This window comes from Onychomys torridus, chromosome 21, assembly GCF_903995425.1.
Source record: "Onychomys torridus chromosome 21, mOncTor1.1, whole genome shotgun sequence".
NCBI classification, from domain to species: Eukaryota; Metazoa; Chordata; class Mammalia; order Rodentia; family Cricetidae; genus Onychomys; species Onychomys torridus.
In genome coordinates, this window is record NC_050463.1 from 16,005,693 (window position 1) to 16,031,497 (window position 25,805).

Sequence of the window (25,805 nt, forward strand, 5' to 3'; positions counted from 1 at the left end):
AGTTGGAAGTAGGCAGCGGACAGACTCACATACATACGGAGACATTCAGGGAGCCAGAGAGAAAGGGTGGCTTTTCTGGGCACGCCTGCGAAAGGCCAAGGCCTCTCTCTGAGTACACTTGCAGCCTCAAAGCATGTTCAATGAGAGTCAGGGAGAACAGGGCAGCCTTGGGAGAGAGGTGGCCCCGGAAGGGCAAAGCAAGTCCCCTGCTTCGTCAAGGCCTGCGTGGGGGATTCAGGAAGTCCAGAAGTGATGGTGTGTTTCAGTGAGAAGACAAAGTACCACTCTGAGGATGAACCTGGAGACTTGAGTTCCATACGGACGCTGGGGTGTGGGGGAGGGGAGGAAGAGAACAAATACCTCCAAATGAATTACCATGCAAGGAAAGCACATAATATCTCAAAATGATAGACGTGACCAATTTTACCTTGGGGGTTAGTGCTCTTTCTGAAGCATAGTAGGGGCCACATTAGAGAACAATATACAGTGTGGCTTTTGTGGCTCAGATGTCCTTTCCTCGGGCCGTGAAAACCTCCTATCCCTCAGTCATTAGAAAAGGGTGTTCCTGGGTGAGCAGTATACATACGGCACCTGGCCTTAGTATTTGGGAGACAGAAGCAGATGGATCTTTGTGAGTTCAAGACCGGCCTGGTTTTACATGGTAAGGTTCCAGGTCATCCCAGACCACATAGTGAGACCCTGTCTGGAAGGAAGGAGGGGTGTTCCTTTTCTTAGAACACTTAATTTTTATGTATTGGGAAACTGTCACAAGAAAACAAGAACTGCTATGTTATAAACAAGGCACGTTGCCCTCACTGGCCAGATAACAGTTGATTCAGAAATCTAGGATATGCAGAAGACAGCCTCCGTAACTTTATTCTCAAACATACTTTGGAATAAGCAAATTGTGAAACAAAATCTAAATGGTGGTATTTATGTAGAAGATGTAGAGCTGCATGGAGCTGAGGGTAAAATGGACAGGAGACAGGGACAGTTTGGCCCTCAGAACCCACGACGGCAGAGAACCAACTCTGCCTGTGAGTTGTCCCTTCACACGGCCATCACACACATGTGCTCACACACATACACACGTACGCACACGAAATAAAAATCAGAGGAAATAAGCTACCGTTTCTACATCTGATTAATGTGAATAAATCTTCAATTCTATTACAACAGAATTCAAACTCATCACGGCTGAGGCTTGGCCTTTGGTATTTTCTGTAGTACCTTACGTACTATGTTTACATCGGAGGAACCCTGTGTACTTGCTGAGCAGAATATTTTTTCTTTTTCGAGACAGGGTTTCTGTGTAATAGCCGTGGCTGTCCTAGAACTAGCTCCGTAGACCAGGCTGGCCTCAAACTTACAGAGACTTGCCTGCCTGTTTCCTCAGTTCTGGGATCAAAGGTGTGCGCCACTACCGCCCGCCTCTCTTCCCTCAATGTTTATTTAAGCTAAGTACCAATGTTTATTTTTACCTAGTTAACCATAACATTTTTAATATTTATTAATGTATTTACTTAGAGGTGGCCCTTATTATGCAGTCCAGGATGGCCTACAACTTGACATTCTTTTGCTTCAGGCTTCAAAATCCTGAGGTTATAGGCATGAGCTTCTCATGCATAACTCAAGCTGTTTTTTTTTTTTTTTAATAAAAAAAAATTGGGGTTGGGGATTTAGCTCAGTGGTAGAGCGCTTGCCTAGCAAGCGCAAGGCCCTGGGTTCGGTCCTCAGCTCCGGCAAAAAAAAAAAAAAAAAAAAAAAAAAAAAAAAAAAAAAATTAAGTTTAAGAGTATAGATGTTTTGCCTGCATGTCTGTGCAACACGTGCATCCTGGCGCTTTCAGAGGCCAGATGACAGGTGCCCTGGAACTGGAGTTGCAGACAGTTGTGATCTGCCATGTGGGTGCTGGGAATTGAACCTGGGTCCTCTGGAAGGGCAGCCAGTGCTCTTAAGGGATGAGCCATCTTTCTAGCACCTCAAGCCATTTTTCAAATAGCTGTCTTCACATAATAGGTTTTGAAAAGATTATATTCAAGGGTCTCTCCATTTTCAAAAATCACATGACCCAAACAAAAAAGAAAAATAACAATAGTACATCATATGGTAAAGTTTTAGTTAAATGGCAGGCGAGATGTCTGATACTCTAGAGTCACATAAGGCATCGGGGTCTCACACAGCACAACATCGGCTCCTCTCCTTGACCTTCTCTCAGGGTTCACTTTTCTCGCTCTCCGTCTCGCTTCCATCAAGCTTTGTAATGTCTTATCTATCTTAAGCCTAGAAAGCAATCAATGAAATTCAAGGAGGAAATCACTGAAAGCTCTGAAAATAAGGGAACCCAGAGGTAAAGCAGTAGCTATGCCAGAATGAATAAATAGTGAGAAGAGTACATTTTCAGCCATCACAACGGCAGCCAGGGAAGAGAAACACGATTTCCTTGGGGAGAGATTATGCTAAGGGGACCAGATACAGATACAAAAGATAATTCCTCTTGGGAGTTTCTCTCTCTTTTTTTTTTTTTTTTTTAGTGTGTGGGACCTAAAAAAACAATGAAATAGTCAATCACGAACACAATCTTCACACATTTATTTCTTCTGGAACATTATGTAGATCACTTTTCCAAAAGCTGGCCAAGATCTAAAACATTCTGGTTTGGTCTGGGTGACAGAAACTGGAACCGACTCTAAACTTCCAAGCTTTCAGCTCAGTCCCAGCAGGTCTCTAAGGTTTTTTACCCCGAGCCGGGCTAAAGGGCACAGAGCCTGTGGCGCTCCCTACAGCTCAGAGTTAGAACCTCCCGAGCACAGAAATGCCGAGTTACCAAAGACAGACTCCCTCACTCCACTTTCCGTTTAAGAAAACCAGGTGAAGGCTGGGGTGGAGGGAGGCTGAACCGGCAAAATACAGGATTAATCACTTCTCCCAATTACATCAGCGGCCCCCGCCCTTTCTTCCGAGCACCTCCTCTCCCAGAATCTTCGCTACGTACCGGCGCTCCTTCGCCTACCCCCAGCTCCATTATATGCCCCGATACCTCCCCATTATCACCCGCCCTGCCACACTCCCCCTTTCCTCTTTCCTCCTCCTCCGCGGGGGAAGGAGGAAACCCGAGAGAGGAAACAGGGCGTTGGAGGAAGGGACTTCGCGATAAGAGAGGAGGCCCCATTGGCCCGCAGACTGTACGGGCGCTCCCCATTGGTCAGGTCCGGCCGGAATCCCCGCCCCCCGGTCCCCGCCCCCCGCCCCTCCCCCGCCGCCCCCCGGCCCTCCCCCGCGCCCCCCGGCCAGCCCCACGGCGGGGAGGGACCGACTAGGCTAGAGTGGAGGCTCCGGCGGTGTCAATGGCTCCTCCTGCCACGGAGCAGCAGCGGCGGCGGCGGCGGCGCTGGGGCTGAGGAGGAAAGGCTCCTTTAAGGAGGAGGAACGACGACGCCTCTTTTTGCCCCTATCTCCTCCCTTTACACTCATTTCCCCTTCGCTGAGGAGGGGGGGCGGAGGAGAGAGAAGAGGCCGAAGAAAGAGAAAATTCCTCGCAGGGCGCTCTTTCAGGGGGTGTGGGGGGAGGAAGAGGAACGGAGGAGCCGGGCGCCCCCCGCGCGCTCCCGCCCCGCTCGCCCTCTCCGAGATCGCCCGCCCGCCCACTCCCCCCCGCCGCCGCCGCCGCCGCCGGAGACGCCGCTCGGGAGTCGGCGGGCCCGGCTCGTCTGCTCGGCCGCAGACGCCGCCGCCGCCGCCGCCGCGCTTCGCCTCGGGCTCCCCAGGCGGACGGACGCCCTTTCTTTCTTTCTCTCGCCCGGCCCCGTCTTTCTGTCTGCGTCCCTCGCGGCCGCCCCGCCCGGCGGCCTCGGCCTTGCCCGTGCGCCAGGCCTGGCCGGCCGGCCTCGCTCGAGCTCCGGCTGTGTACCCCGGCCCTCCCCGCGGACCCGGGGGCTCACGCCCGCCCCGGGCCCCCCTGTCCCCTCATCCCCCGGCCGCCCCTGCTCCTTCCCGCTCCCCACCCCCTTCCCCGGCCCCCGGAGCTCGCGGTGCGTGTGCGCGTGAGTGTGTGTGTGTCCCTCCGCCAACGCCGCCACCTCAGCCCGGCAAATGAACTCCGTCCGAGCCGCCAACCGGAGACCCAGGCGAGTGTCGCGGCCGCGCCCGGTGCAGCAACAGCAGCAGCAGCCCCCGCAGCAGCCGCCGCCGCAGCCGCCTCAGCAGCCCCAGCCGCCGCAGCCGCCCCAGCAGCCGCAGCAGCAGCCGCAGCAGCAGCAGCAGCAGGCGCCGCCGCCGCCGCCACCGCAGCAGCAGCAGCAGCAGCAGCCCCCGCCGCCGCCACAGCAGCAGCCGCCGCCGCCGCCACCGCCGCCTCCGCCGCCGCCTCAGGAGCGGAACAACGCCGGCGAGAGGGGTAAGGCCGCGCTCGGGACCCGGCCGGGCGGGCGGGGAGGCCGGGCGGGGGCGGCGGCGGCGCGCCCGGGGTGGGAGACGGAGGCCGAGCGGAGGCGGGTCCCACCGTGCCGCAGTGTTCGCTTGGGCCCCGGCCTGGCCCGGCCTGGCCGGCAGGAAAAGCCGCGGCTGCGCGATTCGCCCGGGCTGCGGCTCAGGCCGCGCTTTGTTTGGTTTCGGGGCCGGCACCCTCCGTCCCCACCCCTCCTTGGGGCTTCCCGGCTGGCTCCCCACCCCACGGGAGTGTGTTGGCGGCCGGGGGCGGGCAGAGGGTGGGATTTCCCCCCTTTCTGCCGCCTGGCTCGGTCTGGGCTCCCCCTTTCTCGTGGTAGGTGGGGGGACGGCTGGCAGCGTGGGGCGGTGAGGCTGGCTGGGGAACTTGTTTTCCCCTTCTCTGTGGGCTCCCCCCTGCCCTGGAGGAGGGGGAGAGGGGCACCCGAGTGGTCCGCGGCTCCGGCTAGGGAACTTGTGCGGCTCCCCCCCCGACACCCCCCCAGGTCACGGGGCAGGGGGAGCCGCGGCCGCTCTCCCAACCCCACGATGTTTGCTGCGCAGTTTGCCTTTAGTTACAGAGCCCCTGGGAAGGACCCGTTAAATCAATACCTTTAAATAAATAAATATAGAAGCCATCGGCCATTTCCAGCCCCCTCCCTCGTGTGCGGTGCAGTTACCCTTCCGCTGTGCCGTCCCCCTCTCCTCTCCTCTCCTCCCCACTACGCCGTGGTGCTTCCCCTCTATCTCCTGGTGGGTTTGAGCACCCCTGTCGTAGAACCGGCCCCTTGGGATCCTGTGTGTGTGTCTGTATGTAGAGTCGCGCGCGCGGGCGCGCGTGTGTTGTGACCAAGGCCTAGTGAAATGTGTCATTTGGACCCAACTGTGCTGCGCTGTCTGGTAACCACCATTGTCTAAGGGCTGAGGCTCCCTGGGGTTGGATTCCTGCTTTAGCAAAAATAATGTTCGGCTTTGCCTGGATGATGTGGTTATTTGGAGAGGTTTGTGAGATGAGAGTGTTGGCACCTTGATCTCTGAACATAACTAGTCTATTAATGAGCTGCTTGCAGTGGGTGTAAGTCAGCACGGTATTTTTGTGTATGGTTGTTTAAAGGAGGAGACTTGTTAGGAGACATTTTGCGTGTTTTGGTTGGCGGATTAAGGTTAATTTTTCATGCTTTGCGTTGGTTGTCACACCTCCTTTGATTAAGGAGACTGCGTTTTAAATGTATTTTTTAGATTGTACATTCTTTCCTTAACTGTTTCATTGTGTTTGATCAAAATATTTATTAGGTGAAGGAAATTGTTAGTTTGAAAAACAAGTGTAAAAGGTTTGCATTAGTCACTGTTACAATAGTCTTTGAGAAAGCAGTTTGCTGTATGTTGTTTGAAAGAAGGGGATGTTTCCAGCCAACTAGAGGTCTTTTGCAACATGGTTGGTAAAAATGTTTTAGCGATTCTTTGATACGTTTACCAATTTATGACAAATTAAAAAAAATGTATCTCATGGTTACCTTTCGCTTACACATACCAGAGTTGTACCGTGTTCCATTCAAATAATTACTAGGTCTTCTAGAATTGACATTAGGGGAAACAAGCAGAATTGAAATGTTACGTGTTTAATGTTAAGGACTCTGTCGTTACAGTCAGCCTGATGTCCTGATCTGTTAATAGGAGATCACTGAAAGTGTCAGCAACACTCAATTCACTTCCATTGTGTGTTTTTAAACGTTTATTCTGCATTCCCGGCTCACGACTTGTTCTAGTTTCCGATCTAGTTGAGGTAGACCCTGGGCATTGCCTTCATTTATTCTGAATTATTAGTTACCAAAGTCCATTTCTACCTACATCTTGGTCATTGATGGTCACATACCAGAGTGTCAGTTTTCTTTTTATTGTTGTTCAGACACTGACAAAGATGTTCTCGGATCGCGGCTTCATTATGTACTTAACCAAACAGTAATTGAAGTGCACTGGGGTTGTTGCTGTGTTGTAGGAGTAGGAACTGTTTTTGAGCTTCAGTATTGGTACACAGGGGATAAGGACTTGCTGGTTAGCCTTGGGGGAGACTGGTGTGAGGCTTTCAGCAGGCAAATATATGGCCTCAAAATGAAAACATTAAGATAAATTAAGACTAAAATAGTGAAGATTTTGCTAGGCTTGTGCAAACATTCGTTGAAAGATTGGCATTTTTATTACATTTTAAAATGTACTTAAAAAGTTTTAGAGAGTATACAGATTATTTCTAGTTTAAGAATATATTAACACTCATTTAGGAATATAGTAACTATGATTAGTAATTTTATAAGGGGGCTAGAAAAATGGTTCAGTGGATAAAGGAGCTTGTCACCAAGCCTTGATGACCTACCTGAGTGTTCCATCCTGAGACCCACATAGTGGAAGGAGAGGATCAACTCCCTTAGGTGATTTTTCCGACCTTATATACCACCATAGATATACACACATAAATAAACAAATAATAAAATTATAAATGATTTTATATGGGGATTAGGGAACTAAAGCTAATGTGTTTATGGTTTATTTTTCTTTAAGTCTGATGAGTATGTAACTTATATTAGTCTTGGTTAGAGTTAGATAATAGTGGTTCAGGGAGTAAATCAAAGTGAGAATTAGTTTTTAGACAAATTAGTTAAATCTGTGCATAATTGACTTCATATGAAGATGTACTGTAAGCTTTTTAGTTGTAATACAGTTAAAGACATTTTTCAAACAAAAATTCCTTCAGATTGCTTTTTTATCCACAAGTTTAACTAGAATAAAAAATTCTTGGCAGTGCTATTAAATATGTATCTACAAATAAGTGTATTGGTCTGTTTTGTACACATACATTTTCTCTTGTATGTCATGACTAGTATTTGAAGTGCAGTAGAAACCGGTGGCATCTTAGCAGGATTCTATGCCACTTACCTGGAGAATTTCTAATAGGCTACACTGGGAGAGGAAGCCAGCATGCTTCTTGGGAAGTTATCATGCAATCTGAAATGGTCTACCATTCAGAACTGTGCTCTAATAGGCTTTTTGTTTTAATCTGAAAGTTTTTAGTTTGGGATTTCGCATACTACTAAAAACTAGAAGAAAATTTGTGTTCCATGTAGTCACAGTTGGATAATGTATTCCATGATTTAATGAAATTGGAAGACATTTGGTATTGGATTTTGTTTGTTTGGTTTATTCATATCTTTCACTTGTTTACTTAGGGGTTCTCCTTGGTAGCTCTGATGGGCCTGGAACTCACTATGTAGACCAGGCTGACGACCTACTCACAGAGATCCACTTGCCACTGACTCCTGAGTTCTGGGATTAAAGGCATGCACTGCCATGCCAGGCTATATCATATACAGTGTGTGTGTGTGTGTGTGTGTGTGTGTGTGTGTGTGTGTGTGTGTGTGTTTATTTAACTTCATTTTATGTGCATTGGTGTGAAGGTGTCAGATCCCCCGGAACTGGAGTTACAGACAGTTGTGAGCTGCCATGTGGGTGCTGGGAATTGAACCCAGGTCCTCTAGAAGAGCAGTCAGTGCTTTTAACCGCTGAACCATCATCTCTCCAGCCTTTATACTTTTAATTTACATATTTATGGGATACTCAGTTTTAGTACTTGTATATATCATGCGTAAAGTTCAGATCAGGATAAGCATCAAATATATCTCTCCTTGAATATTTATAATTTCTTTCTGATTAAAAACAGTCCTTCTAGTTTTTTGAGATCCGTAGTACATTACTGTTCTCTGTAGTCACCCTACCATAACAGTAGAGCTCAGTTCTCTTCCTGTGACAGTGTGCTGACCCACCTTCCTCCAGCTCTCCTGGTGTGTCGCTAATTCTGCAGCAGTGAGGTCAACTTTTGAAGTTCCACACATCCATTTGTCTTTCTGTGCTTGGCTTGTCTCACTTAGCATCATAAAAACAACAGATTTCATCCCTCTTTCTCTCTGAAAAATGTGTATGCGTGTGTATGTACGTACCTGGTCTTCATCAGTTGATAGGTTCTTGAGTTGTTTGCATCTCCTGACTCCTAAGAATAGTGAACGAACGAGGCAGTGGAGGTTTAGCATACTGAATTCATTTCCTTTGTTTAAGCATGCATGTTTGTTCTAAAATTCTAAAAAGGACTTAGCTCTTGCAACCTGTCCCACAGAGTTCATCCTCTTTATTCTTCAAACCTATTTTCTACTTTCTCTAGAAATACAGGGAAAGCAAATCTGCAGATGTGCTATATAGGTATTCTAACTAGTAGTTTTTTTAAAAAAATTTTATTTAATAACATTTCTCTCTGTGTAGGTGTGTGTGACTGTATGTGTGTATATGGGTTATGTACATGTATGAATACAGAAGAGGGTGTCAGATCCCCAGGAGTAGGTACTGGTAGTTATGAGCCACTTGACAAGGGTTCTGGGAATAGAATTTGGGTCCTAAAGAGTAGCAAGTGCTCTTAACGGCTGAGCCATCTCTCTAGCCCCCCCTTTTTAAAAAAAAAACAAACAAAAAACCCCCACTGTCTCACCACATATCCCTGGATGGACTGGGACTCGCAGAGCCTGCCACTAGCTCCCAAGCACTGGGATCCAGTACCACCATGCTCAGTTTCTTAGTTACTTTTCTGTTGCTATGGTAAGGTACTATGACCAAGGCAACTTATAAAAGAGTTTATTTGGGGCTTATAGCTTCAGAGGTTTAGAGTCCATGACAGTCATGGTGGGTAATATTGCAGCAGGCAGGGCACTAGAGCAACAGCTGAGCACTTACATATTGTTCTACAAACACCAGGCAGAGAGAGCTAACTAGGAATGGTGTGGGCTTTGGAAACCTCAAAGCTAGTCTCCCATGGCATACTTCCTCCAACAAGGCCACACCTCTCTCAGACAGGTCCACCAACTAGGGACTAAACTTTGAAACATGAGCCTATGGGGGGCGTTCTAATTCAAACCACCATACCTGGTTAACCAGTACTTTTTCTATGCTAAAATTTATTTATTTAAACTGGATATGATTGACCCATTCTTATAATCCCAGCTGTAGGGAGGCAGACAAGATCATGATTTGTATGTAGGCTTGCCTGGGCTACAAAGCAAGACTCAAATAAAAATAGTTAATACATGTGCACAGTTTAAAATTCAATTCCCTTTTTTATTAGATATTTTTATTTATTTGGGTTTACTTGTAAATGTCTGTGTATGAGGTCAGAGGAATGTCAGATCCCCCAGAGCTGGAGAAACAAGCAGTTGTGAACTGCCTGATGTAGGTGCTGGGAACTGGACTTGGGTTCTCTGCAAGAACAATATGTGCTCTTAGCCACTGAGCCATTCAGCCAGCCCTGAAAGTCCCTTTTTATATGTGCCTTCACCTCCTAAATTCTACTTGCAATCAGTCACTCTTCCTAGCTTTTCCATCATGATGATGTTATAAGAAAATTTGAGTTGTGTAAATATATTTATATAGAAGTTTCTAAAAGTAGTGGTAATTTCTAGTATGTGGGAAAGAAAATGACAGTTTTAGGTGCTGAAATTTTAACTATAAAGTATTATTCAAGAAATGTACTAATTCTGTATATTAGTAGATGTTGCTATTTATCATCTGAAATAAGTTCATAGCACAAAAGTTTAGTCTTAGCCTGGTGGTGGCACATCCCAGCGCTTGGTAGGCAGAGGCAGATGGATCTCTGAGTTTGAGGCCAGCCTGGTCTACAGAGTGAGTTCTCGGACAGGTCCAAAGCTACACAAAGAAACTCTTGTCTCGAAAAACCAAACCAAAACAAAACAAAATAAAACAAAATGAAAAGAGAAAAGAAAGAAAGAAAGAAAGAAAGAAAGGAAAAATTATTTTTATTCTCATACTTGCACGATAAAAATGTCATCTGTGACTGTGGACTCTGGTCACGTGTGCAGGGTGTACATTCTCTGTGACTGTTTTGGCTTATAGAAGGAACCTCTGAGACCTATTTTTGGATCCAAAGTATGATTTTCCTTTTTTGAGGAATTAAGTGCCTGGGACACTATTTAGTGACATAACGCTCACAAGAGCTCCCACGAGAGGAGTGTTGTGCTTTATTCCTTTCTTAAGGGAGACCGTGTTCCCAAAGCTTAGACACCGAGGAGTACCAAGCGGTAATGTCAAAGCTGTGCTGGTGAGGCCTCCAGGCTGTCATTGTACTTCTTTCTTTCTTTGACGCTCTTTGAGACTCTGGCAAACCCAAGGAAAGGCCACCTAGCTTGGGAGTCGGTTGGGTAGACAAGAAGCCCCAGCAGGTCCTGTCCAGTAGTGAGGCCTGCCTTCCACACCTCACATTTGGCAGAGTTCAAGGTTCATCCTGCAGTGTCCTGAGGGAGGGGCCTGTTGTAAGACCCTATACCAAAATCTGGGTCTTTCTAAAGTTTCTTCTACGAAATGGCCTAGTACAGAATCTGCATATAAGCTTCATGTGTCCTTCCTTCCAAGGACAAGAAGTCGTCTCTGGGTTACTCATAATAATGCAAGTGAAGTGCTGTGCAGACTGCCGCACTGTTATCTGGAGTAGTAATAAGGAGAGGCTTATACACACGACAGTTTTCAGTGTGGATGCAGTTGCCTCTCCAGATTGTTTTGTTTTGTTGAAACAGGGTCTTTATTCTGTAGCTCTGGCTGTCGTAGAGCTTGCTATGTAGGTTAGTCATTTGGTGACTTAGTTTTTTCTTAATGTTGGAAATAGCTTACTTAAGGTCTGGCATGGTAGCTTCGTGTGCCTTTAATGTGAGCACTCCGAAGGCAGAAGCAGGCTGATCTCGGGGGTTCTGGGCCAGGCAGAGTTTTATACTGAAACAAAAGAAGGAAGGAAAATAAGCAGCCTGTGGGTCATTTCAGTGTAAGAGTTCTTGACTTCCTGTTTCTCTGTCACTAATAAGTGACTCTTACTTTGTTAAATCTGTTGTACCTGTCTCTGAAGAATTCTGATTTTTACTTTCCATTTCACTTTATTAGCTTGAATTACATTCTTCCAAATGAGTAACTCAGATTAGTGACAAGGTGGTACTCCTCAAATTGCATTTGTTGTCCATTGGAAACAAAATTAGGGAAACATAAAATAGAAGGGTTGACAGATAGGCAGCATAGTGCGACAGGCTTAGCTGTAGAGGGCAAGCAGCACACTGCTGTGCCTTACTTTATAGTCTGAGGAGAGGTGAGCACTTGAACTATACCAAAATGTAAGAATGAAGATACAGAGGACCTATGATATGTACATATGATGATCGCTCAGTAATGACAAGTCTTTCAGATAATTTTTAAAAGGAGGTTCTGATCAGTTGTCAAAATTAGGTACAAGAAAATAAGTGCCTGTGAGACATTAAAGACTTTGGTAGATCCAGAAGTTTTGATCTAGATGATTTGGTATAAATTGAGCAACACTGATTTTTTTTTTTCTTTTTTCTTTAATGGATGTATTTATTTTATGACTGTTTTACCTACATGTATGTATGTGCACTATGTGCATGCTTGATGTCCATGAAAGTTAGAAGAGGGCATTGAATCTCCTGGAACTGAAGTGACAGATGGCTGTAAGCTGCTATATGGGTGCTGGTAATTGAACCTGGGTCCTCTGCAAGAGCAGGAAGTGCTCTTAACTGCTAAGCCTGTCTCTTTAGCCCCAGTTACACTTTTTTTTTTTTTAATTGTAAATAAGTAATCTTAAATATAGTAGATTGAATTAGTTTGGTTTGTTTGTTTGTTTGTTTGGTTTTTTTGTTTTTTGTTTTTTGTTTTTTGAGACAGGGCTTCTCTGTAGCTTTGGAGGCTGTCCTGGGACTGGCTTTGTGGACCAGGCTGGCCTGGAACTCACAGAGATCCACCTGCCTCTGCCTCCCGAGTGCTGGGATTACAGGCATGTGCCACTACTGCCCAGCGTGAATTAGTTTTTAGATTTATTTTTTTTTTTTAAATTCAGAGGGTTTTTTTGTTTTTTTTTTTAAAGATTTATTTATTTATTATGTATAAAGTGTTCTGTCTGCATGTATGCCTGCAGACCAGAAGAGGGAACTAGATCTCATTACAGATGGTTGTGAGCCACCATGTGGTTGCTGGGAATTTAACTCAGGACCTTTGGAAGAGCAGTCAGTTTTCTTAATCTCTGAGCCATCTCTCTAGCCCCTTTATTTTTTTATGTAGATGTGTGTATATGTAGGTGTGTGCACATGAGTGCAGGCGCTGAGGCCAGTGGCATTGGATTCCTTGGATGTAGAGTTAACAGCTGGCTGTAAACCTCCTGACATGGGCACTGGGAATTGAACTTAAGTCCTCAGGGAGAGCAGCAAGTGCTCTTAGCCACTGAGTCATCTCTCCAGCCCTTGGTTGTTTTTGTTTGTTGTTTTTAAGTAGGAAACAAGCAATAGGGATTGAACAGTAAACATTAACTTTGTGCTGTGCTGTAATCTGCAGGCACATTCATAATACTGTCTCATTGGTAGCAGAAAAGGAATTTCTAGATTGACTTTTGTCACCGACTCCATATAAAGGGAATTGGCCAGAACATGTTTGGTTGAATGCCTCCATCATGTTGAGAGGAGGATTAACCTTGCCCTTACAGCAGATCTGCCCTTTATCTAATCTCATCTAGTTTTTCCGAGGTCAGTATGTTAGTTTTGTACTGTTAATGCATCACGTGGCTCAAATGTTCCCAAATAACCTAATGATAATTTGTCTCACTTGTGGACTAGTTAGTAAGGTGCTGTTCTGCTTGACCAACATGGTTTTTTTTTCCTTCCTAGCATGTTGATGACAACACTAACAATTACTGTACAAAGAAGTGTTAATTTCCTCTGAATTTCATATAACTTAAGAATAAAAAATTTGAAGCCATTTTAGCTCATGGTTGCAGGAGCTAAATATTTTAGGAGGGGGAAAATGTGAGTTAAATAATAGTGTTAGACGTAATTTTAACTGGTTTATGAACTGGGAATGCTTTCCTTACCAGAGGATTTTTGTTTTGTTTTAATTTTTGGTTAATATAATAGATGTGCTTAAACTTATTGTTAGAGAACAAAGAAATGAAATTAACTAACTTCCTTCATATAATTTACTTGGTTTTAGGCAGATATCCAAAATAATTTGTTTCATTTGTTTTACTTTAAAGTGGACACTAATTGCGTTTATTTATTTTAAAACACTTTGAATGAGATACGTTAAAGTGAGTGTAGGTTCTGTATGATTATTGCTTATTCTCAGTTTCTAAAACTTGAGACCGTCTGCTCTTTAACACGTAGGACACTGGAAAGTTAGTGACTAGAAGTGGCGAAGGAAAGACTACTCAAAGCTGTTCTCCTATTTGGTGACTAAACATTAAAAAAAACTATTACTGCTACTATATTATGAGAAAAGAAGGGTTATTTAAATCTTATTCTTTGTTTCATGAGAAGAAAGATTACTGGGTTTGTTTTTTTGTTTTTTTTTTTGGTGTATGACAGTTTTGTCTGTATGTGTGTGCACTTGGTGTGCGTGCCTATGAATGGTTGTGAGCCACAGTGTGGGTGCTGGGAATTGAACTCAGGTCCTCTGCAAGAACAGCAAGAGCTCTTGACTACGAAGCCATCTCTCTAGTCCAGATTCCAGTTGTTTTTTTTCAAGTGTAAAATTTGAAGGGTAAAACTAGAGTTAGGAACTTGTGCTTTGAACTAGTTTTCAATAGTAATGGTAACCTTAGGTTCACTATTTCCTTGATTGAACAACACTTTTCCAGATGCCTGAGTTGGATTGTGACAGAATCTATGTTGAAGGTTTTTCTTTGATCTGGAATTAACTGGCTATGCTGTGGGTTCAACCCTTTACGTTACTTCTTTAGTAACTGATACACCCATCTGATTTGAATTAGATTAGTCTGCTAGTTCGCCAGCTCCACTTGGGTTTAGATGCTTTCTTGCCTGGTGTTCAGAGTTTATGAAATTCTGTTTTCTGTGCATTGATTTTATATCTTGTACACATAATATATAACAGTGCATGCATATAGGGGCATGTTGTTTTTAAGAAACGATAATTTGGGGCTGGAAGTAGTTAAGAGCATGTGGTACAGAGACAAACAAAACACCAATAACACACAAAATTATAATTTTTAAGAAAAGTTTTATATCTAAGAGGAAGTAGCTGGAGAAAGGAAGAACATAAAACCTTTTAATTCACTTTTTTAAAAGTTCATTTATTTTATTTTTTATGTGTTTACCTGCTTGTATGTGTGTGTACCATGTGCATATGTGTTGCCCACGGAGACTAGAAGAGTGTGTTGGATCACCTGAGCCTGGAGTTGCACATGGTTATGACCTGCTATGTGGTGCTGGGAATTGAACCCTGATCCTCTCCTAACCATTACTTGTTATGTTTTAAGATGGACAGAATTTTGTTTGTTTGTTTGTTTGTTTTTCGAGACAGGGTTTCTTTGTGTAGCTTTGCACCTTTCCTGGAACTCGCTTTGGAGACCAGGCTGACCTCGAACTCACAGAGATCCACCTGCCTCTGCCTCCCGAGTGCTGGGATTACAGGCGTGCACCACCACCGCCCGGCTGAGATGGACAGAATTAGTATAAATGTGTCACTAGTAATTATTTCTTCCATGTAACTGGTCATACACCGTTTTGAAAAGATAAAGAAAACAAAACAAAACCGACTTTAAAAAGTGAGTTTAAGCCGGGCATAGTGGTGCATGCCTGTAATCCCAGCTCTCAGGAAGCATAAAAAGAAAGACCGGTGGATCTCTGAGGCCAGCCTGGGCTACAACAGTGAGTTCCAGTACAGCCAAAACTACATAGTGAAACCCCCTACCTGCCCCCCCCCCCAAAGTAAAAGTGAGTTTAAAGTAAATGAAAACCAGGGGTCTGTACAAACTTGTATCTTCCAGCTAAGAAAGATCAAGGACTTATTTTAATGAGACAGAAAGAAAACACTTTTGAATCTGTTTTAACGAAGTGGTTTTATAATATAGGAAGTTGTGGAAACATTATGTTTCTTTTTACATGCTCTACATTACTATGTTAATGCAGCCATTGAATTAACTCACAGTTGTGTGGGAGTGACTGATAATGCTCTGAGGGCATTTACATTTAAGAATCTTGAGTACTGGGTATTTTAGTATTTTATGCCCAGGTTGAAGCAGAAAGTGAAATTCAGTGATCGGAGTGGAAAAGTACATTCCACACGGCTTTTCTGAATACACTCTGTCTTTAGTTCTCTTAAGGTTTCCCTCTCCGAAACTAATTTTGGTTTAAGCATTGGGATAGAGAGAAATAGATTTGGAATAGTTGGTAGTACATATGGATGAATCATTTGAACCAGTAAAGGACATTTGGATCAAGAGTCTTTTTTTAAGTAGTTTATTTTTTATTTTATGTGCATTGGTGTTTTGTTATGTTCCAGGATGTCAGATCCCCTGGAACTAGAGTTTCAGACAGTTGTGAGCTGCCATGTGGGTGCTGGGAATTGAACCCAGGTCCTCTGCTCTTACCCACTGAGCCATCTCCCCAGCCCCATTAGTCTGTTCTACACACACACACACACACACACACACACACACACACACACACACACAGAGTGAGGAGAAGAGGAGAGAAAATATACATTACAGAAATAATTGTTAATCTTTTTTTTAAAAGATTTATTTATTTATTATGTATGCAGTGTTCTGTTTGCATGCATCCCTGCAGGCCAGAAGAGGGAGCCAGATCTCATTACAGATGGTTGTGAGCCACCATGTGGTTGCTGGGAATTGAACTCAGGACCTCTGGAAGAACAGTCAGTGCTCTTAACCTCTGAGCCATCTCTCCAGCCCTGTTAATCCTTTTTTAAAAAAATGTCTTATGCTAGGTGGTAGTCGCTCATGCTTTTTATCCCAGCACTCAGGAGGCAGAGGCAGGCAGATCTCTGTGAGTTCAAGGCCAGCCTGGTCTATAGAGCTAGTTTCAGGACAGCCAGGACTACACAGAGACACCCTGTCTCGGAAAACAAACAAATCCACCAAAGAACAAACAAAAACTCAGACTTTTAATCAAAGTTGTTAAATGCACAAATCGTGTCCAGTTTGATGCCTCCTGACAGGTGTGTAAGGAGGTGATAACACCTACATGAAGAAATAAACATTACTAGCATCCTAGAAGTTCCTTTTAAGGTTTTTGTGTTACTACTCCCAACTCTTTCTAATTCTTTGGATTACTTGCATGTGTTTTTAGCTTTATGTAAATAAAATCACTGTGTGTGCACTCCTTTGTTCCTTGCTACTTGCCTCTAGTATCTGGGTTTTATCGCTGTAGCATTAGCCTGTTCATTCTTATTACATTGTTTAAATATGTTGCAACGTATCCATTCTACAGTTGAACCTAGAGACAAACATAGAAACTGTTTTTGTATTTAGATGTCAGTGAAAGTTATTATGTGTATCATTTACTACACACACACACACACACACACACACACACACACACACACACACGGTCACAAACCAGGGACAACAATATATGTCATCATATTGTTGCATTTTCCCAAAGAAATTGACACGAAATGGAAGATAGGACATTTTGAAGACAAGTAAACCTTCTCATGATTGTCACTAAAACTTTATCACTTCAATCCGAGGGTGATAATCCAAAAATGTAGTGGAGGAGAATACTCTGTCCTCAGTTTTCATTTTTGCAGATAGCAAAATTATTTTTAAAAATTAATATTAAAATATTAAAGATATTAAAATAAAATAGCTGAGTAATGCCAGAGACATTACTATAAACATGTTGGTGCTTGTTCCCCACCACCACCTTCTTTTTGTTTGGTTCTGTGAGACAGGGTTTCTCTGTGTAGCTAGCTATGGCTGTCCTGTCCTAGAACTCACTCTGAGACCAGGCTGGCTTGAACTCAGAGATTTACCTGCTTCTGCCTTCCAAGTGCTAGGATTAAAAGTGTGGGCCACCACCAGCCCGAATGGCTCTTTTCCCCTCTCTTACATTACATCCTGACTGCAGTTTCCCCTACCTCCAGTCTTCCTTCTCTCCCCTCCTCCCTCCACTCTCCCTCAGATCTATTCCTCTTCTGTTTCTCTTCAAAAAAGGAAGAAAAAAAAAGAGCAGGCCTCCAGGGACACCCACCGAACATGACCTAACAAGTTACACTAAGACTAGCACATCCCTCATATCAAGGTTGGCAAGGTGACCCAGTAGGTGGAAAAGGGCCCCAAGCACAGGCAGAAGAGTCAGAGACACCCCCCACTCCCACTGTTAGGAGTCCCACAAGAGCACCAACCTATACAACCATAAGCTATTTACAGAGGACTAGCTCAGACCCATACAGGGTCTGTATTTGTCTCTTCAGTTTCTGTGAGCCCTGCTCAGTTGATTCTGTGGGCCATGTTGTTGTGGTGTCCTCAACTCTTCTGGCTCCTACAATCCTTCCTCCCCCTCTTCTGCAGGGTTTCCCTGATTCTGCCTAGTTTGGCTGTGGGTCTCTGCATCTGCTCCCATCAGCTGTTAGAGGAAGCCTCTTTGATGACAACTGAGCTAGGCTCTGATGTATGAGTACAGCAGAATATCATTAGAAGTCATTCCATTGACTTTTTGGTTTTTTGTTTTTGGTTTTGTTTTTCCCTGTCATGTTTGGTTCTATCATAGGTCGTCCTGGGCTGTCCTGCCTCTGGTCCAGGCAGTGTCAGGCATGGGCTCCCTCTCAGTCCTCTGGTCCAGGCAGTGTCAGGCATGGGCTCCCTCTCGGTCCTCTGGTCCAGGCAGTGTCAGGCATGGGCTCCCTCTCGGTCCTCCTGGCTTTTTTTTGTTTGTTTGTTTGTTTGTTTGTTTCTTAAGGGTAAGGGATCACTATTAAGTCTGGTTTGGCCATGTATTCTTGGGCTCAAACAGTCCTACTTCAGCCTCTTAAGTAGCTGGGATTTAACATTTGTGCACTACTGTGCCTACTTTGTGGGTGTGGGTGTGTACACACACGCATGCGCGCATGTGCATGAATGCATGCACATACATTTTTGTGTGAATGTGGGCCATGCATGCTATAGCATGTGTGTGGAGGTCAGAGAATATTCTTGAATGCCAGTCTTCACCTCTACCTTGTTAAGAGACAGTGTCTTTGTGGTTTTTCCCAGTTGTACACAGCACCTAGCTGCAAGCTTCAGAGGTTGGCTTGTGTCCCTCCATTTTCCTGTAGGAATGCTGGGACTGCAGTGCTCCGGGTACTTGTCCAGCTTTCACCTGGGTCCTGGGATTGTAACTCAAGCTTTCACCCACCACACTCTTTTCTAGCCCATAAGAACTGCATTGTTACAGAGTTTACCTGTCAGTGCCTGAAATTCCATTTACTTGGGAGGCTGAGGCAGGAGGATTATAAATTTAAGGTCAGCCTGGGGAGTTTCTATCTGAAAATACAACTTTGTAAAGAGAATTGGAGATGTGTCTCAGTAGTCCTGAGTTCAATTCCCAGTACTGTTTTCCCCTCTCCCCCAAAAATTTACCTACAAAAGTAAAGAACTTCATGCATGTTCCACTCAAAATTACAGGTGTAAGTGGTTGCGGGAGAGCGTCTTTTTACCTTTAGAAATTTTAAACTATTACAGACTTTGACGTGATTTTTAAGTATTCACCCCAGAACTAATGGCTACTGAAGTGGTTTGGAGTATTTTTGTTTTCACATTTAAGTTTGAAACATGTTTCTAGCTGCTTTTAAGCTTATCCTTTTTAATGGCTTTCAAGTGTCTTGCAGTGGGCAGGTACCACATATGGAGGCCGAAGGATTGAGTTCAACACCAGCCTGGGCACAGAATTGAGTTGCAGACCAACTTGGACTATATAGTGAGAACCACCACCCACCTCCTCAGGATAGTCTCAAGTAGCCCTGGTTGGTCTGGCACTCAGTGCTGGGATTAAAGGCATCACACCCAGCAAAGAAGCACTTTTCTGTTCTCTGGCTTTCTGCTCGTTCTTAATTGCTCTTTATTGTCTTACAGTCAGCATATACTGAGAATTGTAAGAAGTGGGGCTGGAGAGATGGCTCAGCGCTTAGGAACACTGGCTGCTCTTCGAGGACCTGTGTTTGGTTCTTGGCACTCACAGGGTGCTTCACAACCGTCTGTCCTCTGGCCTCTGTGGGTACCAGACATGCACAGTATGCAAAGACATGTATGCAAGCAAAAGACCTGTACACATAAATAAATCTTAAAATATTTTTTTAAAGAATTGTAAACTTTTTTGGTTTTTTTTGAGGCAGGGTTTCACTGTAGCCCCAGCTGTCCTGGAATTTACTCTGTAGACCAGGCTGGCCTTGAACTCAGAGATCTGCCTGCCTCTGCCTCCCACATGCTGGAATTAAAGGTGTGTACCACCATTGCCTGGCTAAGAATTTTAAACTTTAACTGAAAAATTGAGGCATATTTTGCTATCTGTTTTTCTAGTTTTTGACCTTATCATTCCTGACATATAGGAAAAGATGAAATCAACATCCTTGGTAAGTTCTCAGGTAAAAGCTTATGCTAAGTGCCTTGTAAGCTTGTGTCTCCTAGGATATAGGTTTCCCCTGAGAAGGACTACTTGATTGAAATGGACAATGTGGTAGCCTTAGATAACCAAGGAGAAAGGGGTTTATAAAGTCTATTTTTACTTGGGAGGCTGAGGCAGGAGGATTATCTAAAAGCGTCTAACAGTCTGTCTTATTATTTGCCAGTCTAAGCTGAGGTTATCTTTCCTGCCCACAAAAGCAGGTTAGAAAGGATTGCTATCTTCCTTTCCCAGACTGACTTTTTTCCAGACAGGGTCTTACCTTTGTTTCTGTTTGTTTGTTTGTTTTACTGAGCTGTGTTTTGTAAATGTTGCCTAAAACTTGGGAGATAAGAATCTTCCCCACCCTCCAAGAATTTCTTTTTTACATTTACTTTTTCTTTTTTTGGGGGGTGGGGTGGGGGGTGATCTCATTTGTAGACCAGGCTGGTCTCATATTTCTGGCAGTTTCAATCCCTGGAATTCTAGGATTATAGGTATGAATCATCACATCCTGCTGAGAAGGATCTCTTAATTAGGGGCTTTTTGAGGAGGATGATTTCTGAGACCTCTTAAAATTCTTCGTGTAGTTTTTGAGTTACTAGTATAAGTCAGTGGGGTTTTAATTTATTAGTCATTATTATGTATACATAATTCTTGTCTTACGAAACTTAAGGTTGAGTTAAGAAGGTGACTTTAAAATAAAATACAGGATCAAGATGGATTGTAAATAAAGATAATGCTTTCACTTTTTTTTTATTTTTTTAAAGAAAGGAACTTACTATGTAGCCCAGGCTGGCCTTGAACTCAGAGATCTCCTACCTCTGCCTCCCGAGTGCTAGGGTTAAAGGCGTGCACCCCCACCGTCCTGCTTTTTACTTGTGTCTTTTTTTTCTAACAAGTAGAAATCAATGTTTTCATTGTTTAGAATAATAATTTATCAACCCATATTTTTCTGCTTAAATCAGATACACATTTTCAAGTATGGTGACTGATGTAGATGGGTGCTAGTCTGTGTGTATCTTCAGTTCTGTGTGGGGGGGGGTCTATTGGGACCCCTGCTGTCTAGTAATATTTTTGCCTTTTAATGGCCTTTGTGTCATTTCAAAAGTTGTTGTAACCTAACCATTAAATTTTAGGGGTTTTGTGTATGTACATTTTTTTAAAAAGTATACCAGCTAAGGAAATACCTACAGAATTAGAGTCACTCACTTTATTTTCATGGTATTGTCCTTTTTTTTAATTATACTTTCTTTGAACTTATCTAGGAATTAAAGGTAGGAAGATGGGTTTAAATTAAATTGTATGTTGCAAGAGTTCCAAATACCTCAACTGCAAAGATTAAAAAAACACTTGAGGTTCCTCACATATGAAATAGTAGTTAACTTCCCAGGGCCTTTATGGAGCTTTTGGATTTCACAAGAAACCTATATATTGATTTGGAAGTTTACTTAGAATCGCTAAGAGTTGAAAAACTAAAATGTCAGGAGCTTGAACCAAAGCTGCTACATTAAAACACTGGGTTTAGGGAGCTAGAAAAATTCCACATACCTAGTGTAGACATGATTTTTGTTTTTGTTTTTGCTTTTGTTTTTTTTTTTTGAGCTGAGGATCGAACCCAGGGCCTTGCGCTTACTAGGCAAACGCTCTACCACTGAGCTGAATCCCCAATCCTGTAGACATGTTTTAACACAGAAACTGAGAAATATGCATTCTTTTTTATTTTATTTTATTTTATTTTTTGGTTTTTCAAGACAGGGTTTCTCTGTGTAGCTTTGGAGCCTGTCCTGGAACTCGCTCTGTAGCCTCAACTCACAGAGAACCTCCTGCCTCTGCCTCCAAGTGCTGTGTAGGGCTTGTGCCGCCGCCACCGCCGCCACCCTGCAAAGTGTGCATTCTTGAGTTGATAAACTATCTGAAATGTTTTAACGAGAAACTTGGTAAGAAGTCATGATGTTTTTTCACCTGTGCTATTTAAAACAACAGCAGCAAGAAATGATGGGGCTGGAAAGGTGTCTCAATGGTGTTAGGAGTGCTTACTGCTCTTGCAGAGGACCCAATCCAACCTTTCTGTCACCCATTGTGGCAACTGACAACTTGCCCCTCTAGTTCCAGGTTATCTGATGCCTTCCTCTGACCTATGCATGCATGTGGTGCACATAAACTCATGCAAGCTTGCATGAGTTTACATTAAAAAAGAAAATAGGGCTACAAGAGTAGCTCAGTGGCAGAGTACTTGGCTAGCCTGTGCACCCCCTTCCCTAAAGAGAAGTATTTGGGGAGTTGAGGCGTGTTAGAGGACTGGAGCCTTATTAATCACTGTTCTTAGAATGTAAAATAGTTCAGTCTTATAGAAGACAACAGGCCAGGGGTTTCCAAAAGGTAGAGTGTTATCCAGAAATTCTACTTCTATCTAGTTAGTGACTCAGAAGAGGGTTGAAACCAATAGCTCCCCTCCTGTCTCATACTGGGAGTTATACCCAGAGTCTCTTGCCCAGCAGGCAAGCACTTTCCAGATGAACTCTTTCTCAGCCACAGACAGCCTCAGTATTTTGAAGAGATGCTGACTTTCTTGTGTTCATAGCAGTAATTATCCAGAGTAAGTAAGGTATGAAAACAATCCACTTTTTATTGACGACAAGTGAATGGAGAAACAATGTATACACACACAGAGGAATGTTATTCAACCTTCAGAAAAGATACTGTGCAATATGCAATGACATTGATATACTGTGAGAATATTAGCCAGTCACAGAAAGATAAGCACTGCCTAATTTCATTGAATTTATATTTATATGAAGTATCTAAAATAGTTTCCTAGAATCAACCAATCCTGGAATGGGCTTGCCAGAAAATAAGGGAGGGTCAGTGGAGAGTTAACATCAACAGACATAAAGTTTCAGTTAAGCAATATAAGTAAGTGCTAGAAATCTGTGTGTCCTCAGCACAGGTTAAAAAAAAACAACAAAAGTCACTTCAAGTGATCTTGACTAAATAAAAGGAATTATATAGGAAGTTGTGATTTAGTAGGTTTGGTTTTGTTCTTGAGACAGGCTCTGTAGCTGAGTCTGTCCTGGAACTCCCAGTGTAAACCAAGCAGTCCCTGCCTCTCTGCCTCCTGAGTGCTGAGATTCAAGGCATGCACTACCACACCTGGCCAGTGGTTTTGATTGTGAGATGAAGTCACACTACTTGGTTAGTTGTGTAATCCTCAATACAATCTTTTTAAATTAGAAAAGCTTTATATTTTTCAGCACAGTTTTAAATACTTACTAATTTATGAACAGTTTTGGTATTTATAACCACAGTAACTTTACAGTGGCAAGTGGCTAAAGTTATTGTGATTAGGAACTGAGTAGAACTAATACCAGAAACCCAGTTGAGAATTTAAAAATTAAATATTTGGGACTTTGAGCAGGCAACTCTTTCCAGAGTAAACTTGGTGAGTGTAGCATAAAAAATCTTTTTGTGTCAATTAGATTATGATAGCAAATACAAAGAAGTTTAGTTTCTAATTAAACTGAATGGTTTGAAAGGAAAATGTATTTTTGTTACAATGATTGGCTGTCTTTCCCTAGATACCAGTGGTATAGATGGTGCTTCTCATGAACTGGGTTTGACTCTAGAGAAATTAATGACTATCAGTTCATGAAGTTTTGAAACAGATTGATAGAAGAAATTGTCATCAATTAAAACACACACGCATGTTCCCTTTTTTGTGCACGTGTATGTTGTATGTGCATACTGGAGCATGTATGAGTAGTCAGAACAGCCTTGGGTGTTGGTTCTTACAGCCTCTGCCTCATTGAGACAGGGTTTCTCGTTCACTCTGTATACCAGGCTTGCTGGTTCCACAAGCTTCTACAGGTTGTTCTGTGTCTGTCTCTCATCTCCTCTTAGAGCACTGGTGGACAGATTAGAATTACAGCACCTAGATTTATGTGGATTCTGGGAATACAACCACCTCCTTACTTCCGGTTTGTGAGACCTAGCATGTTTGAGAATAAGTAACCATTTCCAAAAAATAAGGGCCTTTGAAATAGAATTAGTCACTAGATTTTTTAAAAATCTTTTACTTATTTTTATATCGTGTGCATTGCTGTTTTGCCTGCATGTATGTCTGTATGTGTTGGGTCCCCTGGAACTGGAGTTACAGACAGTTGTGAGCTGCCATGTGGGTGCTAGGAATTGAACCTGGATCCTCTGGAAGAGAAGCTGGTGCTTTTAACCACTAAGCCATCTCTCCAGCCCCTCACTAGATTTTTTAAAAATTGATTTATATATCTGTAGGATTAATTATCTGTAGGATTCTTTTTTGGTTTTCTGAGACAGGGTTTCTCCATGTAGTTTTGGTACCTGTCCTGGATCTTCCTATGTAGACCAGGCTGGCCTCGAACTCAGAGATGCACCTGGCTCTGCCTCCCAAGTCCTGGGATTAAAGGCGTGTGCCACCACCGCCCAGCGTAGAATTCTTATGAACCTAGACCAAGAGAAAACAAGCACTTACCTGTTTTAAATACACTAGATACCTACCAAAAGAAGTGAAAGATGTTTGTCTTAATCTTAAAGTAAAGAAAGGTTAATGACATGGGAATGTAGCTTAGTGATAGACTACTTGTATAGCATGCTCAAGTGCTAGGTTTAATAATTAGTATCTACATAATACCCTGTCTGAAGAAGAAAAAAATTAGAGGCTACTGATTGATTTAGGAAAAATCAGTAAGAGTAGATTCTAGGGCCTGGCGGTGGTGGCGCACGCCTTTAATCCAGCACTTGGGAGGCAGAGGCAGGTGCATCTCTGAGTTCGAGGCCAGCCTGGTCTACCAAGTGAGTTCCAGGAAAGGCGCAAAGCTACACAGAAAAACCCTGTCTCGGAAAAAAAAAAAAAAAAAAAGAATAGATTCTAGGTAATAATGTGTTTCTCTGAAACTTTTTTTTTTTGGCCAAAAAATTAGTAAGAGAAACAAATTCAAATAAAACTTTTATGGAACAGTTACATTTGTGGTTTTTGTTTTTGTTTTTTTTCAGTTGCAGGAAACTTTTAAAAGTGTTTTTAGGAAAGCTGTAACTTACAAAGTTTGCATTTGCAGCAGATACTTAGTTTTCCTTTCACTTCCATCTCTGGACCCAGCTTTGTTCATACAGTTACTGATTTACACTACTGAACATTTTGAGTATACACTAGATAACAAATTTGAAATTATGTTCTTGAAGAAAACAAGAAATCAAAGTATTTGTTATTTTTAAGACAAACTTTTGATGTGTACAAGCAAAAAAGTAGACTCAAATACTGGAGAGAACTGAGTATGGATGGCTATGGGTAAAAACTAGAGAGCGAGTATGCACTCGTGCACAGACGTGACATTACAGCAGTAAGTTTACAGATTTTTTAATGTCTTGGCTGGGTGTGTAGTTCTGTTACAGTGTATGCCAGCACCTACACAGCCCTGGGTTTGATATCCAGCATCCTGTAAAGTAGGCATGGTGGTACATCCCTTGACACTGGTATGCAGCCTTGGGAAGGCAGGAGGACCCAAAGTTCACAGTCATCCTCAGCTATACCTGGAGTTCAAGGACACCCTGGAATACATAAGCTCCTGTCTCAGAAAACAAAAGTTGGATGCAGGGATGAATGCCTCTGCTCTCAGCACTCAAGAAGTTAATGAAGGACTCCAAGTTTTCTGTTTGAATGTTTATGATTGCTTTTCTTTTTTAATTAAAAAGAAGCCACAAGCTACACAGAAATTAGTTGGTGTTTTAAGTTTTGCTTTTTAGTTAAGATACCCTGAGTATTCATTCCTCCATATCCATCACTCATGCTTTTTTTAAAGTTGCTGAGTAGTCTATATAAATACACTGTATTTATTAGAATATTTTTCTACTAATAGACAC

General features: G+C 43.1%; 1 protein-coding gene across 1 annotated transcript in view; it reads left to right on the forward strand.

The window, feature by feature from the left end:
• Positions 1 to 4,297: 4,297 nt before the first annotated feature.
• Positions 4,298 to 25,805, forward strand: part of Fbxo11 (F-box protein 11) — a 78,446-nt gene continuing 56,938 nt past the window's right edge. Inside the window, exon 1 of the mRNA XM_036171347.1 lies at positions 4,298 to 4,396. The gene's annotated coding sequence lies outside the window, so the exon portion shown is untranslated. The remainder of the gene's footprint in view (positions 4,397 to 25,805) is intronic.